Source organism: Saimiri boliviensis, chromosome 6 (assembly GCF_048565385.1).
Source record: "Saimiri boliviensis isolate mSaiBol1 chromosome 6, mSaiBol1.pri, whole genome shotgun sequence".
NCBI lineage: Eukaryota > Metazoa > Chordata > Mammalia > Primates > Cebidae > Saimiri > Saimiri boliviensis.
In genome coordinates this window covers 90,058,544-90,076,177 of record NC_133454.1, presented here as the reverse complement: position 1 = coordinate 90,076,177, position 17,634 = coordinate 90,058,544, and the positions used below count along the sequence as shown (strand labels likewise).

Here is a 17,634-nt window from a genome sequence, read left to right as displayed (position 1 = left end):
AATACAAAAAAATTAGCTGGGTGTGGTGGCACACACCTGTAATCCCAGCTACTTGGGACACTAGGGCAGGAGAACTGCTTGAAACCAGGAGGTGGAGGTAGAGGCAGCAGTAAGCCAAGATGGTGCCACTGCACTCCAGCCTGTGCAACATAATAAGGCTCTGTCTCGGAGAAAAAAAAAAAAAAAAACACTAAATAAATATGTATTGAGATTCACTTGAGGTGGCTGGCAAAACATTAGAGAAATATTAGGAAAACTTATAGATTAGTCTCATACATGTCAATAGGAAACAGGATTTAAAGCCTCCTTTAGAGATATGGGCTCAAAATATTAAATGATTCGTCTCCATTCAGTCAAAGATTGAGAGAGAAGGGATGCCGAAGTCACATGTTGAAAAAAGAGAGATTCAAACCAGGAGCCCAGAAAGTTGCTCTCCCAACCTTGCCCTGTCTCCAGTACACACTAGAGGGTTTAGATAGTTCTTTAATCATGGCGAGATCTTCTGTTTAAATGAAACATCAAATAGGATGCTGTGGCTAAATTATACATAAAATATGTGGCTAAAAGCCAGTTGGTGGGGAAAACCTTGCCACATCTTGAATACCAACCACCCTGTGTCTCTTCTTTCCAATAAAACATGCAGTTCATGCCTGGTCAGGTGAGGATCTTCCCTTGCAGGCACTGTCTGGTTGCACTCCCTGCTTTCACGTTCCCTGCAGTTCAGAGTAGAAACGACCTGACTTCACATAACAGTTGCTCCTCTCACTGCCATAAAATGCTGCATTATTACTGCAATCCATCCCAGTGTTTGGGCTTTAACAGGGAGCACAGGGAAGGGTCATCCTCGACCTCAATCCTCAAGTATGGGGATGTCTACCTATACCTTCTTCACTCCCTTGGATGGCTTACTGAAGCTTCCCTGTCCTTACAGCCCTTGGTACATACCTGTGTCACACCTGATTATGTATGCCACTGCCTTGCTCAAAACCCTCCAATGACTCCAACTGCCTGTAAGACAAAATCCAATCCTCCTAAAATATGGCGTTATTATTCAATGGACATAGCATTTTAGTTTTGCAAAATAAAAAAGTTCTAGAGAGCTGTTATACACCATGAATATACTTAACACTGCCGGAAATGCACACTCGGAAATAGTTTCAGTAGTCAATTTTATGTTGTGTTTTTTAAATCCACAATTAAAAATACAAACTTAATTTAATAAAAATTAAATCCCCTTAAGGTGACCAACAAAACTCTACACAATGGAATCCTGTAGACCCCACCAGCCCCAACTCCTGCCTCTTCCCTCCTTCTTGGCCCTTCTTTAGGTACCACTAACTAACACACAAGCTCCTTCCTACCTTAGGGCCTCTGGTTAGGCCATTCATTTGCCTGAAACACACTTCAGCCCACTCCATACCTGTTTACCTCCCATTCGTCTCTCATGCTTCAGCTGAAACATCATTTCTCCATCTAAAGTAGGTCTCCTGGTCTACATTAATTACCATACCACAGCTTTTCCTTCTTTCAGTTCATCCTAGTATGAGGCTGCATGGAAGCTTGCCACTGTGCTCTGATGCCTGGTGCCACACATAACACAAAGAGCAGGTACTGAAGGATACTGGAGAAATGGATGGATGGATGGATGGATAATCGATTGTAAATTTCCCTTGATAATCCATTCTGAATCTGTATGAACCTAGAAAGTTAAGCCTTTCTGAAGCTATCTGTACATTCTCCCTGAACCCACCATGCCAGTACAATACCTACATTATACAGTAGCATTAGAATTTCTCCTATATCTGCCTAATTTTATTTTTTTTTAACAGAGACAGGGTCTTGCTCTGTCACCCAAGCTAGAATGCAGTAGCATGTTCATAACTCACTGCAGCATTGAATTCCTGGGCTCAAGCAATCCTCCTACCTTGGCCTTTCAAGTAGCTGAGACTACAGTCATCTGTCACCCTACCTGGCTATTTTTTAAATTTTTTGTAGAGATATCTTGCTATGCTGCTTAGTCTGGTGTTGAACTCCTGGCCTCAAGTGATCCTCCTGCCTTGGCTTGTCAAAGTGCTGGGATTACAGGTGTGAGTCACCATGCCCACCCCTCATTCCAATTTAAACAGAAGCCCCCAGTTCTCATTCCTTGATTAGAGATTTTGGTCAACAACATCAACAAATACCTGACTCTCATCTCTACCTTCCTTCCCCTCAGCCTTTGTGAAAATAGACTCAACATCTCACCTTTTCCTTCTTCCAGTTCCCTCCAACTGAGCAGTTCTCAGCACTCACTATGCATTAGAATCAACTGGGAAACTGTTTTAAAATGTGATTTCTAGTCAGCACCCTGAGAGACTAAAAAAAAAAAAAAAGTCTGGGGTATAGCCCAGGTGTCAATAGTTTATTTGTTTCATATAAACATGACATGGGCAGTCACAGCTCAGAACTGGTGTCCCAGCTCCAGGTCTTGGTGTCTTGGTGAATGTCTTGGCTCCAGGTGAAAAGCAGCATACTGACCACCCTCAGGCCAGATCCAGCCTCAGCATGTTGGTGTAGCTCCCAGTGCTACCACCCAACATATATTTCATCAAGTCTGAAGTGCCATACAGTATAAAATGCACCATCATTTTACATACCCTAAGAAGGAAACAAAAAGCTGTTGATTATAAAAGACACCATAATTGTAACATGTATATAATTTATTACATAATTATACCAATTGCCTGTAAGATAAAATCCAATCTTATCCTAAAATATAGCTATTATTTAACGGATATAGCATTTCAGTTTGTAAAATAAAAAAGTTCTGGAGCGCTGTTATGTGAATAAGTGCATGTGTCTTAAAATCAATGAAATATAGTATGAAAATTGAAATATTTCATATAAAAATTCAAACCTCTATTAAAAAATTAGATGACCTGGCAACACAGGGCCCATATTCCCGCAGGCAGCAGTGCAGGGAATGCTGACTTGAAGAAACGCAGCTCAGGGCATGTTGTTGCCAGTTGGCTGCACTCCCTCGACAGTGCACATCACTCAGCTGTTACCTGGCTGGCCCCCTATGCACCTGGGATTGAAGCCCTTCCCCAGCACATCTCTAAACTATGCTAATCCTGCACACAATCACCCAGGCCCCACACAAACCTCCTCCATTCCTGCCCTTCCGGGTTCTTTCCAGTTCTTCTAGGTTCTGAAGGCTCATCCTGGTGCTTCTCAGCTGGCATGCCAGGGCCTGGGTTACAGGTGTCACTGGAGTAAGAGTCCCTCAGCCCTCAGGGTGGCTCAGCAGAGTGCTTTGGCATAAAAACAGTCCCTTCTCTTTCCTTCCACGTAATATACAAATACAACCATTTCCCTTTATGTACCATGATATGAAAAAAGTCACAGAATGCTGCTCAGTGTTGAAGTCGAATTGGGCATCAGATCTGGGATGCACCATCAGTCCTGCCACTTAGTTCTGGGTGTTATTTAATACCCCAACACTAATATTGGGGTGGTCATTTAACCCCACTGACTTTTGGTGTCTCCTTCATAAAATGACCAAGGACAGTAATTCTTCTATCCCAGAATCCACATGACAAATATTAATACATGTGAGTGATCATGCACATGACCAGTTTTGAAAATGTTGCTCTCACTTTCCTCCGTGCCTGAGTGCCAGGGTAGAACAACTCCATATGCAGGCGGGTATGTGCAGTGGCTACAGTGGGAGGGCTTGCTCTCACCAGACTTCTCAAGTAGCTTACAACCCAGCAGTTCAAATGGGTGGATAGACCACAGCATGACAAAGATAAACCCTGAGTAAATGAATACCTCACGCTGAATTCCCAGGGAGAAGAGAGGTCATAGGCATATGGATGGTGCGGGTGATAGGTGTCTCCAGATAAGTTAGTCAACAAATAAGGAGCCACTAAGCCCTACATCCACAAAGAAAGCCATAGAACAACAGTTGGCCTTTTTTTGTCTTTCCAGTAGGGTTGACATATCTTTTTTTAAAGTGTTTTGGCTTACTTTTTCAGATTCATGATGTAAAGCAACAGGACGAGTATCTTTCTTCAACCCCATGCTGCTGTCCCACAACATCTGTAGGTGCAGGTGTCATTTTAAGTTTTTCCTGCCACTATTCCCTCAAGTCTCCCATACCAGGCATACCAAATGATCCAGACCCCATGTTCTATAAAAAAGACAAAAACTCAAAAAACAGAAAAGCAATATTTTGATCAATCACTGAACAATAATGTGAGCATGATAAATGCAAAGATGCCTGTCAACGTTTCTATTTATGTGTAATGACTGCTGTAGCCCTCTCCTTCATTACGCTCTTATACACCATATGCATGGAGTCTGTCACTGTGGATTTGGGTCTAACTGAGACTCCAACCAGCATAAATACATGCCACACACCCAGGCATTCCTTGCAACTTTTTCAAATGAATTACTGGGGAGATTTAAAAATTCTTCAAAAATGTCACAATAATAACTATTTTATCTTTTTTATGCCTTAATTATGATTTGAAGCTTTGCTTTTCTTATTTCATCCAGGCACACCACAACTCATGAATAAAATATGACAAGTTTGATAGCAGCCATTGGAGAGGGTTCATCCGTAACCGCAGACGTGCTCAGTGTACAAAGAGCTTTTGTATTCCAACAGCCTTTGTTCCTGGGACAGGCTTTTATCTAAAAGAAGGACCACGTGTGTTCTCTCGTCTCTCCTGTCCCCCTCCCAACACCCAACAATTCCTGCCTTCAGCATAACACCTGAACACTGTTTACTTTGTCTTTTAATGAGCACATTTCCAAACAATTAGGGAACAAATCAAAAACCAAAGGGCACTCTGCTCCTTATGAACCTGGCTTGAAACAACACATCAAACAATTGACTCTAAGAGACACGGTTAGACCACAGACTAATCTGCAAAGTAGGCAACTTTTACATCAGAAAAATCACTCACGTGATGGTGCCCACCTGGCAAGATATTTAAAGCACCCACAAGGTTCTCTTCCGAGAAGTTTCCCTTTCTTAGCAAAAGGCTGCCAAGTCCCTTCAAAGTTCAGGCTCTGGTATGTCTTTCAAAGAAATAAATGTGAAAAGCAAAGGGAAGTAATGCATGGCTCTGCAAAACCATTAGCATTTATCAAATGGCCCCGGGGATGTCAGACTTCGAGTTTTGAAGTTTTATTTTTTAAAGCAAACCTATAAGCATCTTGTTCTATCATACATACAAAACCAGCCAGCTTCCAAGATTCCTTCCAAATACGTTTTTTCCCAGAGTTTGTTTCAAAATATGTAAAAGCAAGAAGACATTTTAAAGTCATTCCTTGCCTAAAACTTGAATGACTTTAACTGAGAGTCAAGATTTAGATCTCCTGGACTAAGCAATTTGCCAGACTTCCAAAGTTGTGAGTTTGTTTGTGGAGCTTTACAAGCAAATCTAAGATTAGGCGAAGACTACAAAATATTTCTGACACTCCTCAAGAAAATGAACCCTAATATTCTCAGAAAAAGCAGAATGCAAAAAGCTTGAAGCATATGTTGTTGTTTTCTTATGTTTACTGTGCAGATGTACAGTGGTAACTATTTTTTAAAACTGCAACACCACATTTTTTTTCTCTTCACCCAGGTACTGCAGGTGCTCCAAGACACCAGGTAGCCTTGAACTGTGACTGCTTCTATCCGCTAGAACAAGCCTTAAGCCCAAGTGAATGGCTATTATATTGGGGCTGTAGTTCCTGGGGGGTGAATTTAGTCACACTGTAACCTAATGTCATGTTACATTAAACTGCACCTTACCACTGACACACTTCATGACACCAGGCAACCCAACAGTGGTTATAAGCAGATGCAAAATAAAATTCTTCCTCCTCCAGCACCTCACACCCTCACACACTCTGTTATGCCAGATGTGCCTGCAGTTTGGACAGCAAGATGAGTCTGAATCTTTGGCAAATAAATAAGGCAGCAGCTTGAACACTTGTGAAAAACAGCTAATTTTTATACCTGCAGAACAGCATATAATAGCGGCTTTTGGCACTCTGAGGAGCTGCACATTTAGAGATGTTGGGCTGAGTTGTCCTTCCACCAGACCCAATTTTCCAAAGGGGCGAATGAGACCTGGGAATTTGGCAGTGGCATTTAAATCTTTAACAGACACTGTCAAGTGGGATTAGGCACCATAATTCAGGTTTAGTGGTAAAAACAAAGCAAAAAGTTAAAAAGATTTCCAAACTAGCTGTATGTATGCCTATACCAATCTTGCTCGAAATCCTAAGAAATGTTGTTTTTAACTCAAATGCGAAATCTCAAGGTCTTGCCTGATAGATCTGGGAGCTGACGTCCAACCCTGTGAGCCCTAATCAGTCATTCCCTCCCTGTCTTCCACTGGCCAGACATTACCTTCCACACTCCAGGTGCCCTCTTCCATCTATGCCCTTGAGGACAGCAAAACTACAACACTACTCATTAGATTCACTTCTCCCAGCAAAAGTCTAGGGACTCATGGTCTAGAACATAAAACTGTTAGTAATCTGCATTTATGCCAGTAGCAGTATGTACCCAAATGTCTCTAGGGCTCTCCTTTCACAGCTCTAAAGGTGGCTGATCAATGGCATCCTAGACACAGATTGAGTAGCAGAGAACTGGGCCAGCCACACTAGTTAAGTCAACCAAAAGGGTGAGTTAAACACACATGAGAGTAACATCATGGCTACATACACTCCAGCCGAAATCTTTCACTGATGGTACAAAAATGTTGGCATTTCTCCAATCAAGTGTCAATCTCCTCTTTCCATTTGTCCAAGAGGGCATGGTAGCCAGCTGAGTTGAGGCCCAGATGCTGTATCTGTAAGCAACCTACCTCCCCACCCCACACCAAATGGCCACTATATGTTCTGAGACCTTTGTTTGGCACCCGGGGAAAGGAAAGGGAGTGTTTCTCTTTTTTCATTATGATGGTAGCCTGTAGGGAGAGAATGATGTATCTCTCTTTCCTAGGCCCTTGTGCAGGGTTTAAGCCACTATGTCTGAAGGTCTAAGAACATACAGGAGACAGGATAGTTCCTTAAGAGATTCAGTGAATTCTGGACAAAACAGGGATAGAGTCCAGAAAACAAAGTGCGGCATAATTGGAATAAGAGTCCTTCTTCTGGACCCAGGAACACTCTGCTCCCCTAGAGGGCTGAATTCTGGTCAAAGCTGGAAGGACATCTCTGTCTCCAACTGTATCTCTAAAGACCTGCATCTCTGGGGGCCAATCAGGTACAGCACCCTGGACAGAGGTGATAATTTAGAAGGAATTCTATCAGCCCTGGCAATTGTAAAACTCCTTCAGCAGCTTCTTGAACTGGCCAGAGTTGAGAAAAGAAAAGAACCTGCCCAATGGTGGATGAAGCTGTCAGACTGAGTAGTGAAGTGCCCTAGAAGAAACCCCAGAAAGACTTAGATTCCTGAGATGATATACTAAACAATAGGTTCTGCTTGGACAGAATGAGCAAGAATAGATGTTTTACGGCTATTAGCAATAGTGTAGTTCCATTGGTATTCACAGGTTTGGGAATCCTGATGACGCCAGGTCTTACAACAAGCCATTAGCAGCATTAAGTAGAAGTGCACAGCTCTCAAGGCATTTCAATATGATCTTCTTCCACATGGACCATGAAGCCTTTGAATATCTGAGACTCCAGGTCAGCTCTATAGGGGAGTGCTGAGCCAATGCTCCATGGAAAAGTTAATTACAAGAAGCAAATACTAAAACACCTCCAAATTTTAAATGTGAATTTCATAAATAAAGGCAGGTTAATGTAAGAGTTGAGTTAAAGGCAATGGAGATACACTTAGATAAAAGCAAGAGGAAAGTAGAGGAAGACAGAGTTTGTCAGGCAGATATGCATTTGGTACTTAGCTACACTACTTACCGGCTGCATAATTTTTCTGACCCTCAAGTTCCACATCTGTAAAATGGGGCAAAATTCTCTACCTCACAGATTTTTGTATGTGGTAATATGGTAGGCTCAATGAAGATCAATCCCTTCCTTCCCATCCTTCCCTTCATTCTCCCAACCTTAGGTACTTACACTGATTTTTTAAGTAACTATAACTTAGAAAATAGAACAAAATGTTACAGATTCTTAGTAATAGAAGAGACCCTAATACAGTAATCCTCAACTGGGTTTTGCCTCCAGGGGACATTTGGCAATGTCTTGAGACATTTATCATTCTCAACACTTAGGGGTACTACTGTAATCTAGTAAGTAGAGGTCAAGGATACTGCTAAATATCCTACAATGCACAGGATAGCTCCCCACAGCAAAGAATTATCTAGCTGCAAATGTCAAGTGCCAACTTTAAGAAACCTGGCCTGAGAGGACACCTAACCAATTTCCCACTACTTCGAGAATTCTCTCTATAATATCTCTGAGAGATTGTTTTCCTAGCTTTGGCTTGAACACCTCCAGGCACAGGCACTCACTACCCCTCATATGCCCTCTATTGTCAATTGGTTCTAACTCAAAATGCCTCTCCTTAGATTAAACCAAAATCAAGACCTTTAAGCTGTTTTTCCTACTTTTGTCCTCTTCTTCACAGAATACATCTAAAACAACCTGAGTTCATCGAGCAGTAGATGCATTATAGATTCTCACATATGCAAGTCCCTCGAGAAGAATCAAATAGAAATAGAATTCCTACCCTCACGAAGCTTACACTCTAACAGACATAAGAGTAAGAGAAAAAGAAACTGCAAAATAAGGCAGAACAAATGTATATCAAATAGAATTTTTAAAAATATGCTGCATCCTCCAAGAGAAAAAAAAAAAAAAACATTTAATTCTAACTGAGGTCATCCAGGATGGATCAAGAAAAAATGTGATACATATGAAGAAATTATCATATGAAGAAAGTCTCCCTTTAAGGATTGAAATGGAGACAAAGATATCTTTGAATGACAAGATGCTGAAAGCAAAGACTGCCATCATAAAAGTGAAGCATGCACTGAGAGTCACTAGGATAGGAACATCTTAGAATCAGGAGTGTGATGTAGTGGGAGATGAGACAAGAGGTTTGGAGTCAGATTCATGGAGGGTCTCAAATGTCATGCTAAGGAGCATGGATTTATTAGGCCACAGGCCATATTCTGACTCAGGCAACACCATGATGGGTCTCGTAGGAGGGCAATGCCTGTCACAGCTTAGAGCAGGTGTCCCCAAACTTTTTACACAGGGGGCCAGTTCACTGTCCCTCAGACTGTTGGAGGGCCGCCACTTACTGTGCTCCTCTCACTGATCACCAATGAAAGAGGTACCCCTTCCTGAAGTGCAGCAGGGGGCCGGATAAATGGCCTCAGGGGGCCGCATGCAGCCCGTGGGCCATAGTTTGGGGATGCCTGGCTTAGAGTATGAACTGGAGAAGAGGGAGATTAGTGATAGTATAAGGGGATATCAGGGTGAAAGGACGTTTTGAATTTTAGGAGGGAGAGACATGGGCATGTGATAGGGACAGAATTCTATCATCCAAAAATTCATATACTGAAGCCCTCAATGTGATGGTATTTGGAGATGAGGTCTTTGAAGGTAATTAGGTTAGATAAGGCCCTCATGATGGAAAGAGTACGCTTACAAGAAGAGATCAGAGAGCTTGGCCCTGCTCTCTCTGCCATGTGAAGATACAGCAAGGAGAAGGCCATCTGCAAACCAGGGCAAAGGCCCTCACCAGAAGCTGACCAGGCTGGAATCCTGATCTTGGACTTCCCAGCCTCCAGAACTGTTAAATTTCTGTTGTTTAAGCTATCAAGTTCTATTATTTGTTATGACAGCCTGAGCTAAGACAGCATGTTTAGAGGAAATAGAAGAAACATACCAAAATTGCAAAAAAGGAGAACATGGCTCTCAAATCAGGTTTTGGAGGCAACAGATTCCACCAGCTAAGGTAAAATAGGTTTAGAAAGGAAGAAGATCACATGGGTTTCAGAGGCTGAGCCTAAAAGATGAGAAGAGAGCTGATGACAGAGTGGAATTCCAGAGGAAAAAAGAGTTTAGGAAGCTCATTTCACATAACCTAAATTTTTAGTGAGATAAAATAGATTATGGAGTGAGTATTAGAGGAAGATTATGGAGTTAGCCAAATAAGAAAAACAGGTTTGGAACAGCTTCTCTGGTATACATAGGGTCAGAAAGCACTTGGGATATATAAGCACAAAAGGAGATCATAAGAGTCCAGCTGGGCTGGGTGTGGTGGCTCACACCTGTAATCCCAGCACTTTGGGAGGCCAAGACAGGCAGATCATCTGAGGTCAGGAGCTCCAGACCATCCTGGTCAACATGGCAAAACCATGTCTCTACTAAAAATACAAAAATTAGTTGGGTGAGGTAGCATGCACCTATATTCCCAGCTACTTGGGAGGCTGAGGGAGGAGAATTGCTTGAACCTGGGAGGAGGAGGTTGCTGTGAGCCAAGATTGTGCCACTGCACTCCAGCCTGCTGACAGAGTGAAACTCCATCTCAAAAAAAAAAAAAAAGAAAGAAAGAAAAAGAAAAAGAGTTGAGCTGAAGCTGGCTAATAGAAATTTGAAAGGCTGTAAGCAGCCGAGTCTCACCATTCCTACTGAGCATGGATAGAGGGATTTACCCAAGGTGGGGGATTATATAGCAAAGCTGCCAGGAGAAGTCTCTCTATACTCAGTGATGGGGCAGGAAGATATAACTGAGTGAATTGTTTGGGATGATGAAAAATTTTGGAAATAGTGGTAATGATTGTACAACATTATGAATGTAATTAATGTCACTTAACTGCATGCTTATAAATGCTTAAAATTGCAAATTTCAAGTTCTATATACATAATCATGTTTATTGTGATACTATTTTACATAATTTTAAAATTATGCAAAAAAAAAAACCTAAGTGAAAAGAAAAATTAAGCCAGAGAAGAGAGAAAGGGGAAGAAAGAAACAAAGGAAAAAGTTATAGAGAAAAAATGTTGGGAGAGAAAGAAGAAGAAAGAGAAGGAAGGATGGATGTAAAGCTGGGATATCCTTCTCTAGTATCTGGTTCCACCACCACCACCATTAGAGTCTGTTCTCTTCTAGTCTGAACAGTCTTACTTCGTCCAATATACTAGTGATACGGTGTTCATACATCTCACCCTGGTCCATGCAATTCCTCTGGGCTTTATCAGTTTGTGAATTTTCCTCATAAATGCATTGCCCAGAACTAAATACAAGCTCCACTATGGAGTCTAGTGCAATGGTTCTTAACTAGAGGTATTTCCCCCCCTCTCTCAGGGATATTTGGCAGTATCTGAAGAGGTTTTGGTTGCCACATCTATAGGAATCTACCAGCAGAGAGTAGGTGGAGACCCGGGATGCTGCTAATGCACAAAGCACAAGAAGACCCTATCAAAAGAGAATCATCTGATCTAAAACATCAATAACTTTGCTCTAGTGTGCCTATTATCTCCTATGATCTGGACATTATGTCCATTTTAAGGTGGCCTAAGATAGATGACATAGGCTCTTCTGGATCATATTGAACTTGACTCAATTAAAAAATGCAGGTCTGGCCAGGTGTGGTGGCTCATGCCTGTAATTTCTGCACTTTGGGAGGCCAAGGCGGGTGGATCACCTAAGATCAGGAGTTCAAGACCAGCCTGGCCAACATGGTGAAACCCCATCTCTACCGAAAATACAAAAATTAGCCTGACATGGTGGCTCATGCCTGTAATCCCAGCTACTCAGGAGGCTGAAGGACAAGAATTGCTTGAACCCAGGAGGCAGAGGTTGGAGTGAGCTGAGATCGCACTCCAGCCTGAGTGACAGAGCCAGACTCTGTCTAAAAATTGAAACGATTTACAAATTAAAAAAAAAAAAAAACGCAGCTTTTTTTTTTTACATGACATGCTCTCAAGTCAGGCTTGTTGTTGTACAGCTGAGGTGCTGGACCCCTTGGAAGAACTTTATATTAACCCCTATGAAATTCTATCATGTCAGTTTTGGTTTCTGGTTACAGCCCACGGAGATAATGAAATGAGAGGCTTGGTTCTAACATTCAGTGAAGGAGCGATTTCTCCCAGTTCTTCATCACTTCCAGCAGCAGGACCCAAACAGTAGACTACAAACGGGTTCCAGGCTGCTGGTGGCTGACAGCATTCTCTCAGCTAGCTTTCTGCCTGCTTCAATCAAAATAAGCAGGGTTTTTACCTGAGCACCCAGGTAAGAGCAGCCCTCCAAGTAACAGCGCCCCCCCACATCATACTTCCTACACATCTCACTGCAAGACACCACAGCTTCTTCCCTGACCTGTGGGGGAAAGGCGGGAGCAGAAATGGCTGAGGTGAGTCAGTCCAGAGATGTATGTGTATGTGGCTTGGGGTTGGGGGAGTTGCTCCTCAATCACTCTCTGTATAATGCAAAATATTTGAATTGAATAAAACAGCATTAGGAGTGTGGTTATTCTATTTTTGCCAGCAAAGCTATATGAAGCTAAACCTTCCACTAAGTCTAAACAACAATCAAATCCATAGGCTAACATTAAGGCTCCAGTCTATGATGCACTGTCAAATACAAATCTCCAAAATGACAAATCTTCAGAGAGAAAACTACAGAAATTAGATTCATTGTAATTTTGAAAATTGAATTTTGATGTTACAATTGTTTGTGTTATATCCATTACATTATTTTATTTTAATGTCAGTATAAGGCAGCCAATTTTCCTTTATTTGAACTCACCATCTTTTGACATCATATCCTTCCTTTTTTGATATTAAAATATCTTACCTTAGTAAAATGTTAGTGAAATAAATAGATTACAGTTAATATATGTATATCCTTCTTTGGCAAAAATATAAAGTTGGAGACCTGCATCATTTCCTAAATAATTTTTTCTACAACATTACCAGACTGTGAAACCCAAAATTCTAGGAGCAGTTGACTTAAATATTTGACAAATACACCCTTGATGTTTTCATGCAAGTCGCTGATGTGAAATGTCAGCCCAGAAACTATTATATAGAAAATCACATAACATGGCCCTGGGGCTCACCCTTCAGGTCAACATCAATTCATGAATCAACACTTTTAGGATATGTTTGTTCAGTAAACTATAAATCTGCCTAACTATATTATCAACTTGCTCACATTTAACCTTTTCACCCAAAGAATATTCTGAGAGACTATGTTAAAGGCCCTACTGAAATCAAAGTCAACTTGTCAGTGAGATAGCAATAGATAACCTGGTCCAGAACCTGAGGTACCTGAATTTATTTTTCCTGCTTATCATGTACTCCCTCTTTTTTGGTAACTACTCAATGATTTTCCTTTGGAGAACCACCACTCACCCACTTCCAGCCTATATGATGGAGGTGTTGACTCCACACTGCAACTCCATGGGTAGGCATAGGACCTAGGTCTGGTCAATCAGCACTGTCCATCCTCTCGATCACATATGTGGCCTAAGGATGTGTATATCCCCCATGACAAACCAATGAGACACAGTTCCAGAAGTTTTGTTCTGCTTATTGATTAAAAAAAAAATCTGTGGCATCTTCCAACTGGGATTCCTGAGAAAATATGATATAAGCCTGGGATCCTAGGGATCACATTGCTCCTATGGGGACAGCCTGCCTAAATATAGCCAGCCCAAAACAGAGTGGAGCAAAGAGATGGACAGAAAGTGAGATTAAGCCATGTTGACATCATTGGAGTACCTTATTTCAGGAGGACACAGGTTACATCTAACACTAACTTTGTTACAAAAGTTAATTAAATTTCTCCCTTTTACTTAAGCCATTTTGAATTGGCTATTGATCTTTTGCAAGTAAAAAGGTTTGGCTGGTACATAAGATTCATTTTAAAATGTAAGTTCTGTCATCTCATTTATCACTCCAATATTTATTGGGCACCTTCACAGTTCCAGCCACTGTGCTAAACTCAGGATATAACAGAGAATAGACTTGGCCCTGGTTTTTAAAGAGGTGGTGGTCTAATGGAGACTGGCATCTAAAGATACAAATTACAAGAAAATGTGTAGTTAGAGCTAGAATCAAATGTGATTAACGTAGGGGCACAAAGACCAAACTGAACTATTTCTACCTTTCAGAGTTCAAGAAGTCATGAGGAAAAAGTGACGTATGAGTATATTCTTGAATTAGCTCCAGCAGAGTCAATCATTTTAAATGCTCCCATCTGTTTAATTCTTTCCAATTCAGAATTTTACCAAGAAGAGATATTAAGATCACTAGGCTCTACTATGTTATGCTTTGTGGAATACAAAATTTCTCCACTAAAAATAATAAGGACATATAGTAAAGGAGCCATAAGTACCCCCCTCACTCTCCTTGATATTTCTAAGATTATAGGATAGAAGCTGGAATGACCACAACTAAATTTGTTCTATTTCTTTGGATGAGATTTATCTAGGCTCAGGATTAGGACTTGTTTAAAGCACATTGAGGATCTCTTCCTGTTATAACCAAGTTAGGGCTAATTTTTTTTTTCTTCTGTTTGCTTTATACTGTATTGTATTGAGATCACTCTTCTGGAAGGAAAAATTGAATCAAATGAGAAAAAGTGTGTGTGTGTCATCTGCTAATGTTACAGGTTCTATTTCAAGCATGGTGCCCATTTTTTCCTTTTTCTTCTACTTCACCCAGACATAGTTAATGATAAGATCTTAAAATCATGGTAATTTCTGGTACATGGGCCATATCTGAAATTTTCTGCTTCAAGAACAATAATTTGAGTGAAAAGTAATTGTGTGGTCTTACCAGTTATAACTGTAACCAAGAAATTTTTCAAAGAAAAGTCTGTTTTTCTTTGCCATCTTTACAAAAGATGTGTATAAATTTTTGCCCTCTTACAGCTCCTGCTGTTGAAATGACTACTCCCAAAGCCAACTAAAACTAGAGTTGGTGCCAAGTTTTCTCAATAGATGCAAAACGGGCACTTAACAAAAATGCACCATTCTTAAAGATTTTATTTTATAAATTTCTCAGTGAACTAGGAATACATGACAACTCATTTTGATACAGAGCATCTACAAAAAATCTACAGGTAACATCAGACTTAAAGATGAAATACTGACTGCTTTCAACGAAAATTGGAACAAAAATATTCAGCATCATTTCTATTCAGCATTGTACTGTAGGTACTAATCACTGCAATAAGGCAAGAAAAGAAATAAAAGATAAAAGATGAGAAAAAGACTGTAATTGTTTAAAGATGACAAGATTGTAAATAAAGAAAACCTTATAGAATCTGCCATGTTTAAAAACAAACTATCAAAATTGGTGGATTCAGTGGATTTAGCAAAATCTCAAGATGAATGGCCAATATATAAAAGTTAATTGCACTTCTATGAAATGTAATAAGCAATAAAAATGAAAGTTAAGTGTAATACTATTTAAATTAGCATTAAAAATCTAATATTAAAACATAAATCTAGCAAAAACCTGGGCATAGTGATTAATGCCTGTAATCCCAATGACTCAGAAGGCTGAGGCAGGAGAATTGCTTGAAGTCAGGAACTGAAAACCAGCCTGAGCAATGTAGCAAGACCTCATCTCTTAAAAAAAAAAAAAAATTTAACTTAGCCAGGCATGGCAGCATGTGTCTGCAGTCCCAGCTACTAAGGAGGCTGAGGTGGGAGAATCTTTTGAGCCCAGGAGTTCCAGGCTGTAGTTTGTCATGTCATACCACCACACTCCAGCTGGGGCAATAGAGTAAGACCTCAACCCCAAAAGAAAAAGAATAAATCCAACAAAAAAATGTGCAACACCTCTATATGAAAAACTCCAAAACAGCCTGGGCGTGGTGGCTCACTCCTGCAATCTCAGCACTTTGGGAGGCCAAGGCAGGCAGATCACCTGAGGTCAAGAGTTTGAGACCAGCCTGACCAACTTGGAGAAACTCCATCTTTACTAAAAATACAAAACCAGCCCGGTGTGGTAGTGCATTCCTATAACCCCAGCTACTCGGGAGGCTGAGGCAGAAGAATAGCTTGAAGCCAGGACGTGGAGCTGAGATGGCACCATTGCACTCCAGCCTGGACAACAAGAGTGAAATGCTGAGAGATATTAAAGAAACCTAAATTAATGGAGTGATAAACAATGTTAATGGATTGAGTCACAGAAAACTATTTTATGTGGCTGGAGTACAGGGAGCAGAGAGGTGAGTGGTAAGACACTGTTGGACATGTAGACAGGAACCATACAGCACAGACCACCTAAGAACTGTGATTCTATCCCAGGGACAACAGCAACTCAGTGAGGGAATATTGGGTTTCCTAACTCCACTGCAGATGGAACAGGTGGACAAAAACTTTGGCTATAGAATGAAGGTTTTGCATCTGAACTAATATGTTGGAGGACTAATCCTTAGTAAAGGCTCAACCCTCTTCAGCTATGGCAAGGGTAAAGAAAGTAATTGGAGCTTTGCATTCTAACCTATCAGAAAGCCCCTAAAAGTACAAATTTCCCCACCTCCCCAGCAAGCTTTTACTTCATGCAGTGATGCCAACAGATAGAACAGATGAGAACACATAGCTTGAGGACATTCAGTTCCCAACTATAGCTCAAGCAAGGGAAACCACACACAGATGCCATGCTCCAGAAGGCCTACAACTCACAAACTCAGGTTTCTCTTCTGACACCCAGATCGACTTGTATCCCCATATTTTCCCATGACCTCAAGGACTGCCCTCTACATAAATGCCTTATGCTATGATGTGAACCTTTGTCACCTCCAAAATGCATGTTGAAATTTAATTTTAGACATGGACATATCGAGGGGTAGGGCCTTTAAGAAGTGACTGGGTGATAAAAGTTCGGCCTTCATGAATAGATTAATCCACTTGTGAGTAGATAAAGAAAATTACACACACACACACCACACTCTCTCTCTCTCCACTTGTGAGTAAATTACACACACACACACACACACACACACACACACACACCATGGAATACTATTTAGTCATAAAAATAACAAAATAATGTCTTGTGCAGCAACTTGAATGGAGCTGGAGGCCACTGTTCCAAGTAAAGTAACTCAGGAACAGAAAATCCACTTGATTAATCCACTTATGGATTAATCTAGTCATGGTTTAATACATTAATAAACTATTCTGGGAGTAGGACTGGTATCCTAATATGAGGAAGCGAAACCTCAGCCAGCACACTCAGCGCCCTCACCATGTGACGCCCCTGTGCCACCACCTCGAGACTCCGCAGAGGATCCCCACCAGCAAGAAGACCCTCACTAGATGCAGCCTTCAACCTTGGACTTCTCAGCCTCCATAAATGAAGAAATAAATTATTTTTCTTTGTAAATTACCCAGTTTCAGATATTCTGTTATAATCAACAGAAAATGAACTAAGACATCTGAATTCCATCTCAGTTCCTTCTCTCTCTTTTGAATGAAAGGATGCCAAACTGAATAGCTCTTCCTTTCATTACACCTAGATGACCTAGTATCTTGCTGATGAAATCATGTTTAGATACATATTTCAAAAGATTCAGCACATTCTGTTTCTACTAATAAAACGTATCATATATTTCCAAACATGCTTAACTATACACTGATACATCTTTATACACAACGTATCATATAAAATATTCCCAAACATGCATAACAATACACTGATACA

At 40.8% G+C, this 17,634-nt stretch overlaps 1 protein-coding gene across 3 annotated transcripts in view; it reads right to left on the bottom strand.

The window, feature by feature from the left end:
• NELL1 (neural EGFL like 1) overlaps positions 1–17,634 on the bottom strand; it is an 880,670-nt gene that overhangs the window by 806,944 nt on the left and 56,092 nt on the right. The gene's annotated exons all lie outside the window — the stretch shown is intronic.